At 45.6% G+C, this 8,228-nt stretch overlaps 1 pseudogene; it reads right to left on the reverse strand.

The window, feature by feature from the left end:
- Positions 1-4,554: 4,554 nt before the first annotated feature.
- LOC149862789 (olfactory receptor 13A1-like) lies at positions 4,555-5,495 on the reverse strand (annotated as a pseudogene).
- Positions 5,496-8,228: the final 2,733 nt, after the last annotated feature.

Consider the following 8,228-nt stretch of genomic DNA (forward strand, 5'->3'; position numbering starts at 1 on the left):
TGGATGTAGATGTGGGTACCTTATTAGGTCATTTGTGCAAGCCTGAAAGTAATGCACATTCATAACTGTTAATAAATGAACTCCAGATTAACACTAGCAAAGATGAAATCAGGTACTCAGTCAAAAAAAAGACATTTAGACAAAACATATTTATTTATTCATGGTATATGACAAAACAAAAATGAGGTTATAGTATCTTAAAATAGGATGGCTTTTATTTGCTTATGGTGGCAATCCTTCCTTTCTGACTTCCTGACTTCTTTCCTGCCTTCAACAGACTTTAACAAAATACTGAAGAGAAGTATAGTGAGGAAATAATGGGGGAAGCAATCAGCTTTAAACTGATATAAAACCCTGGAACTCAATGGGCATTTGTACACACTACATTTTTTGCCCTTTTCTGCACTGAAACTTGAGTGACTGTTTGCACGAACAAATTTTCCAGATGCTTTAAAAGTCTTTCTGGTGCAGTAAAGTGAAAATCCTTAGACGTAGTACAGTTTGTCTCACTGGGAATATAAGAGTTGTGTCCATGGATTTGTTGCGAGCAAACACAAAGGCACTCAGATGTGTAATTAGCCTTTTTCCACCAGCTGACTCTGTGAGTTTTTTGTAGTTCACCCTTTTGTCCACCAGGTGTCGCATTGAATTGTTGTGAGAGCAAACAAAGGTTTTATTAATGTACAGAGTGTTGAGTTTGACACCTCAAATAGAACAAGAGCCCCCTGGCCAAAGTTCGCAGATGACACCAAGTCATGGGGAAGTGTGGTCACGTTTGAAGATAGGCTGCAGGTGCTAGCCTGTCTAGGTCCACCTGTAAGTTGAATGGATCAAAATCAAACGAAGTTTTACATTGAGAAATGTAAAGTACTCCATCTGGGGACAAAAAGTGCCCTACCCACCTACAGGCTTAGCAACACTAAACTGGCCAGCACCATGAATGAAAGGGACCTGGGGGTATTAATAGACCACAGTATGAACATCAGCCGGCAGTGTCACTAAAGAAAACAAAAGAACTAAAATATCCACTGCAGAGACTGCAAATATATCCTGTGCTAACCTAGTTTACTTATTGTCCCCAGTAGCCTTTGATCCTCACTACCTCACTATCCCGTGGAGCTAGGACGGGACTTACCGATGATGGCGGAGAAACCCGCACGGCGCTTGTTTATACCGACGCGGCCGGAAAATGAGGTCATTGCAAGCAAGCGGCTGGCGAGGATAAAAGCAGCTGCGGGAGAAAGGCGGGCGGAGGCAGAGGAACCGGGACTGGGTCCCGCAGCGAGAGGGGCAGAAAACGCCAGGGCGGGACAAGCTGCAAACCCCCCAGCAAGAGGGGAAGAAAGCCCCAGAGTGGGACAAGCTGCAAACCCCTCAGCCAGAGGGGCAGAAAGCCCCAGAGCAGGACAGGCCAAAGATTCCCCAATAGGAGGGGCAGAGAGCCCCAGAGAGGAGCCGGAACCCACTCAGCCAGAGGAGAGAATAGCAGCAACGGCCAGCTGCAGGGCATCGAGTAAGCAGAAGCAGGCAAGGAGGTCGGAGACGGACCACGAGGACAGAGAAGCCAGCGACGTGGGATTTCCGGATTATGGACCCGAGGCCTGCGAGACTCGCAGGTCGAGTGCCAAGGTGGTGGTGCAGGGACACAACCCTGCCAGAGAGGGTCAGGACCTGGAAGAGCCCTGAGAGGGCGCTGTCGGGCAGAGGTCGCCACCAGCCAGCTGTGGTCAGAAACCTATAGGGGTACTGGAGAGGTTGAGCGACAGATATTGCCCAAGGGGACCCAGGGAGAACCAAATAGGAGGCCCCAGCCGGTAAGCGGCTATGGGGCCAAGCTTTAAGTTGTTTGCAGGTTTTGTTTCCCAGTTAAAGGGATACCCCAGCAGGAATAGCCGAGGGGGCACATTCAGGGAGATAGAGTCAAAGATATTTTAGTGGAGCCCTACCTGTGCTGGGACCCAGTGTCGGGTCAAACAGGATAGGGGGAAGTAGAGGACGAGGCAGGCCGGCACATGAGTAATCCTATAAGGCAGATCAGGCCAAGGGGAGTTGCTGGCCCATCAGCAGGAGGTCGGTCCCACAAAAGAGGGGAGAGCACTAGAGGTGGTGTGAGGCCAGGGTGCAGGGGTGGCAGAGCCATGCAACGTGACCGCCGAGGGATCCCGGGCCACGGAGAACCCACGAACCGTCCTTAGCTGAACCTAACAGCAAGTCGTGGCGGGTGAGAACTAAGGCGGGGACTGGATGTTAAGGGACCTACTCCGAACCCGTAGCGATCCGGTGTGATCAGCGGCGTTCCCCCTACCGAAGGTGAACCACCTACCAGGGAGGGCCCCAGTCCGGCGGTCACACTCACATTGCATTTTTATATATTTCTCAGAGTGTATTTTCATATTTCATCTGTCTCATCTTTACCATTGCATTTTTTATTTTATGTTTTATACTTTTAAACTCTTAAGGAATGTACTCCCTGTAGAATGAAGTTACACCCTGGACCATTGTTAAAACTGCATTGAAATTGTAATTGTAAAGTGATAAAATCTGTTGAGTGAATCCTAATGAATGATGAACATCAGTAGACAATAGCCTAGCCAAAGGAACTCCATGTTAAGCTTATCAAGCTAAAGAACCGATTCCTGGAACTTGAGCACTCACCCTATGGACTATAAGTCAAGGGCAGACTCCCGAAACTTCAGGTACCAGCAGGCAGAGACCCCTATGACTAACAGCTGTCATACTACTCAAGACCCACGTGAAACAGCGACATCCAGATTGGGTAGCCAAGATGAAGCTGGGGGATTACACAAGTCTGCCAGAAATGGATAAAAGGCAGCAAAGCATGACCCTCAGTGGCGCCCTCTCATCCAGCACCTGACCTACCAAGACAGAAGGTCAAGCAGGAGACCCCCTTCTGAAGGAAGCTGACCATTAACAGCAGACTCCAGGGCCTCAGATGGGTAGATATACTGACACCGGTGCTCACAATCATTACAGCAGCCACTACACACTATACTACATGGGTTTAAGTTAATGAGTGCATGTGGCTGTGTATGTTTTAAGGTGACCAGGGCCACCCATAACTCAAAGTTTGCATTTTATGATTTTAACTTCACATCCCATCCAATAAATTATAATTTATTATGATTCTGTGAGCTGGTCCTTTGTAGCCAACACAAAGTTGACTAATTAGCTCTTTAGTAAACTGTCACCATCTACACATGCACCCATATTAGGGCATAGTAAATTAATTAACTACTCTGTAGGATAGTACCGTCCAGGACAAGTACTATCCTACAGTGAAGTCATTTACTGCACTGAAGCACATGTGTAGGTGATGACTGGAGTTGGCTGGGGCATGAGGGTGCTATAGTATGGGAGCTTCCTGCCAGTTGGCCCCACACAGTAGCACCCTCATGCCCTGGCCAGTACTTCTACTACCTACAACCTGGAGCCCAGGGCTGACCCCCTGAGCCCTTGCCAGCCCAGATCTGCTCTGCCCTGGCTCAAAAAGCTGTGGTCCTTGGTGTACATGTATATGCTGTGCCTCAGGGAGCGGCTGCACCTGTCCTGGGAAGACAGCCCCAGCTCATGAGGACCCAGTTCAATTTGGCTTGTTCTCCCTGCCATACCCCCTCCCTCCCGACCCACTTGTGCACCCATCTGTGCCGTGTGACTTGCCTAGCTGGCATGTGTTCTGCAAACTGTTTGCATGGGGTGCAAACCCACAAATGAGAAGGTAACAACCCCAGGGGCAGGAGGGGGAGTTGGATTGGTGTTAAAATCTTCCTCTAGGAAGCAGAGTTAAAGCTGTGGAAAGTATGTCCACACAGAACAGTAAGGTGAGGCAGGAACATGTCATCCTGGGATGATGGAGGACTGCAACTTGGGCAGTAAATAAAAATCAATTAAAAATAAAAATTAACCCCCCCCCCAAAAAATATCATTTCCATACCCTGATCTGTGATGATGACACAATTCTAGAACAAAAGCCATATGGGAGAATGAAAAGGGGAATTTTCATAAATACAATTTTATAAGAATCTGTCAAAGAGCTACACATGGGAATATGAAACTTTCAGATATCTTTTGAAATATATTAAATATTTTGGAGTCACAATGTTATACAGAAAATAGAGAACAAAGGAAAAGAATGGGGCTGTGGTTGATTTCTTTGGCTTGCTTTAGTCAGGGTTATATAGATTGTCTTTCTTCAAACCATTAAGAAAAAAAATGCTCTGATACTCTGACCATGCATTTAAAGGAAAGTGTGCAACAATTTGTACTTTAATTTATCTAGTGTAACACATCATGGCCTCCTAATCTTAATGGGTTTACAAAGAAAGCTGTAACATTCTCAAAAACATTTAAATCATTTCATACAAGGGACAAAAGTTGTCATTATTCTATTGCACTGAAATAATAAAAAAAACCTCAGGGGCTCTAAAGATATGCATCAACTGGGGTCCACTGAAGTGCAGGTCATTAAAACATTTCACATGAGGCATGGGGTCCGAATAGAAATGATGAGATGACAAAGCATGTGGTTTGGTGATGTCAATAAGAATCTCTTTTGCAGAATGTAAGGATTTTCCTCAAGGCAATTTTGACCTCCTTGTTGTGTAAACTGTAGATCAGAGAATTCAGCACAGGAGTCACATATGTGTAGAGCACAGCAACCATCTTGTACTTCTTCAGGGAGTAGTGGGAGGGTGGCCAGATGTAGGTGTAGATGATAGTGGAGCAGTAGAGGTCAACAACAATAAGATGTGAGGAACATGTGGAAAAGGCTTTTTGCTTCCTCTCTGAGATCTGAATTTTCAGGATGTTCCTGATAATAAACCCACAGGACATGGTTACCAGCAAGATATTCACCATGGCTAAAAAATATCAGCCATTAAAGCCATAATTTCATTGAGGTAAGTTGAGCTGCAGGATATTGCCACGAGTGCTGGGATCTCACAGAAGTAGCTAAATAAAGTTGGTCCACAGAAATCTAGAGGTTACATGAGTAGTGTGTGTCTGAGGGAAGTTATGGCACACAGTTGCCAGATACAGGCTGCTAATGTAATACAAACTCTCTTGATCATGATGGTTACACAGTGTAAGTGATAACAGATGATTAATAAGTACCGGTTAAAAGCCATGGCAGTAATAAGCACAAGCTATGTTGCTCCTGAGAAGGTGACAGTAAAGAGCTGAGCCATGCAGCCATTAAAGGAGATGGTTTTCTTTCCCTGTATCAGGTTCTGCATCGTTTTGGGCAGAACAGAGATGGTGCAAACAATGTCAATTAGAGCCAGGTTAGCAATGAAGAAGTACATGGGTTTGTGCAAACGTGGGTGGTGGGCAATTGCCAGGATGGTCAGGGAGTTGCCCTGGATGGCAGCCATGAAGAGGCATAGGATGACTCCAAACAACAGACCATGGAGGTGGGGATAACCAAAGAGCCCCTCCAGGATGAAGTCAGATACCCTTGTGTTGTTATTGGCTTCCATTCATGATGGCTCTTCTTCTATAAGAATGAAAATTAAAATGTAAACAACTGCAGCCAGCTGAGAAGAAAAATAATGAGGTAGCCCATTGAGAGAGACAGACTTTTTAAACCTTTATTATAAAAATGTTAAAAGCAGAAAATAAAAGTGAGGAAGAGTATTTATCTGAAATTGCTAAGCATCAGTCAACAAAAAAAGAATTAATCAGCAACAACAAAAATATACCCTTTTAATAAGAGATTGGCACCCCCTTCACCCTTCTCACATGTCTTTCATTTGGTCACATTTTTAGGACTATCCCACCACCTGCACTGTGAAATCCCCGCCCCCCCCTTGATGGCCCAGTGCAACACAAACTGGCCCACCTTTTTTTGTAAGCTGAAGTACCCAAACACAAAGGTCATTTGTCCAAAGAAGGAACTGAAAGAGGTGGAGGTCTTCATGAGAGCTAAGCCTTTCTAGCTGGTTCCTGCATCATTTTAGTGTCAACAACTTGGTCTGAACCAAGCAGTCCTGGTCTGAGCCAAGCAGATCTTGCTCCCATCAGCAGCTTTGTATGACAGTTTCAGAGAAATCCAAGTCCAGCAAAACTAAAAGAGAGCTGATGGAAGCAAAGATCCATCACAGCTAAGGGAAGCCAAGGAAGGTACAGAGAAACACCTCCTCCATCTCCTTCTCAAAGAAGGTGCAAGCTGGCAACACACACAGAAAGTATGGCTGGAAGGGATTTCACAGGGTTATCTACTGCAGTCCCTGATCAAAGAAGGATCATCTCTGACTAACCTATCCTAGACAAGTTTCTGTCCAACCTGTTCTTGAAGACTTACAAGGGTCTCCATATTCTACAACTTCTCCAGGTAGTCTGTTCCCATTCTTAATCACCTTCATAGCCAGAAAGCTCCTCCTGATCTCCAGCCTAAATTTCCACTGTGGTTGCTTGAAGTCATTGCTCCTAGTCCTGTCCTCTATGGCCACAGAGAAAAGGCCATCTCCATTCTCTCTGTAATAACTTCCAGCATTTGATGAATGTTATCAAATACTCCCTCAGTCCTTTCTTTTCCAAACTAAATAACCCTAGCCCTTTCAGCTTTTCCTCATAAATGGTCCAAGTCCCCCAATTATTTTTGTTGCTCTGTGTTGGACTCCTTCCAATCTCTCCACATCCATCTTAAACTGTGGGGCCCAACACTGGATACAGGACAAGGCTGCAATCACCAGTCACTGATTGGTGATCCCAGCCCTGACCTCTCACAGGAGCTGGTTCAAGACTGCAGTGCATTTCCAGAGGCTTTGGACAGAAATTTGGATCTGGAGAAGCTTTGGATGCTTTGGGGTCCAAAGCAGCACATCCGGGTTGAAGCGCTGCCTCGTTCTGCTTCCCAAAGAGGTTTGGAGCCGCCTCAGAGCCATCTCTGAGATCCAGCCATGGGTAAACAATAAAATACCTATAATTTTGTTGATTTGAATGAAATTTTCAGGGATGGTAGACTCTGCAAAGAGGATAAAGCCTGCCAAGTTTCAAGAAGATCGGTGCAGAGGTTTGGGGGGGAACAGCACCCCAAATTCTTGAAAGCAAAACTCCTGTCATGTCTATGTGTTACAACACAGGGGAGTCAAAACTGCAGGGCTGGTAGCTCTTACTGAGGCCACAAAGTCTTCCAAGTTTCAATAAAATCGGTGCTGGGGTTTGGGGGGAACTGTCCCTCAAGCTGTGTGGCCTCAGTAAGAGCTACCAGCCCTGCAGTTTTGACCCCCTTCTGTTGTAACACACAGCCATACATGGGTTTGTCTTTCATGAATTTGGGGTACAGTTTCCCCCAAATCCCTGCACCAATCTTCTTCAAGCTTGGCAGAATTTATGCTCTCAGCAGAGGCTACCATGCCTGCAAGGCTCATCCAAATCGGACAAAAAACAACAAAGATATAGATATTTCGTTGATTCCCCATTATACCCTATAGCAGATCTCTGAGGTGGCTCCAAAGCTCCAGCCAGATTGAGGCGGAAACCCAGTCCAGAGCTCCGGATCAGACTGCGGCCATCCTGAGATTTAAGCAAAGGGGTTAAAATATACTAATGGATGCATGGATGATACAGAATGTCAATAATATTTATTAGAAAACCCTTATCACTGTATATTATTTATTGCAATAGCAAACTATGGTTTTACAGCATTTTTTCCCCATTTTGGATACAGAATATAATTTGCACACCCAAGTCTGTGATGTTCACATGGGACTTCAACAAAAGTTCAAAGTGGTGGCATCTACACATGCGCTTTACTGTGGAGTTGACTAGTTATTCCTGCAGTAAACCATCAACGTCTACCCATACAGTGCTATTAAGTCAAAGTAAACTCTGCTTTAGGACTGCCCAACACAAGTACTATCCTATGGTGGAGTTATTTATTCTGCTGCAACTCCAATGGTAACTGTGGCTGGCTGCAGCACAAGGGTGCTGCAGTGTGGGAGCTACCTGTCAGCTAGTCCCGCACTTTAGCACCCTTGTGCAACAGTCAGGCTCTTTATAGCATGTTGAACCATGTCAAAGCAGTTCCAGGCTGGCAGCCTGGCCTCTGGGGCTCTGTGCTAATCGTGCCTGTGCTGCCCTGGTTCGATGTCCTGCAGTCTTGGCTACATGTGTAAACACTGCACCTGGGAGCAATAAACTCTGGTGCAAACTTTGCTGGAGTTTATCCAGGTAAGCTAATTTCATGCATAGGTACCCCAGGTAAAAAT

Source organism: Crocodylus siamensis, chromosome 6, assembly GCF_052110815.1.
Source record: "Crocodylus siamensis isolate JL-2025a chromosome 6, ASM5211081v1, whole genome shotgun sequence".
NCBI lineage: Eukaryota > Metazoa > Chordata > Crocodylia > Crocodylidae > Crocodylus > Crocodylus siamensis.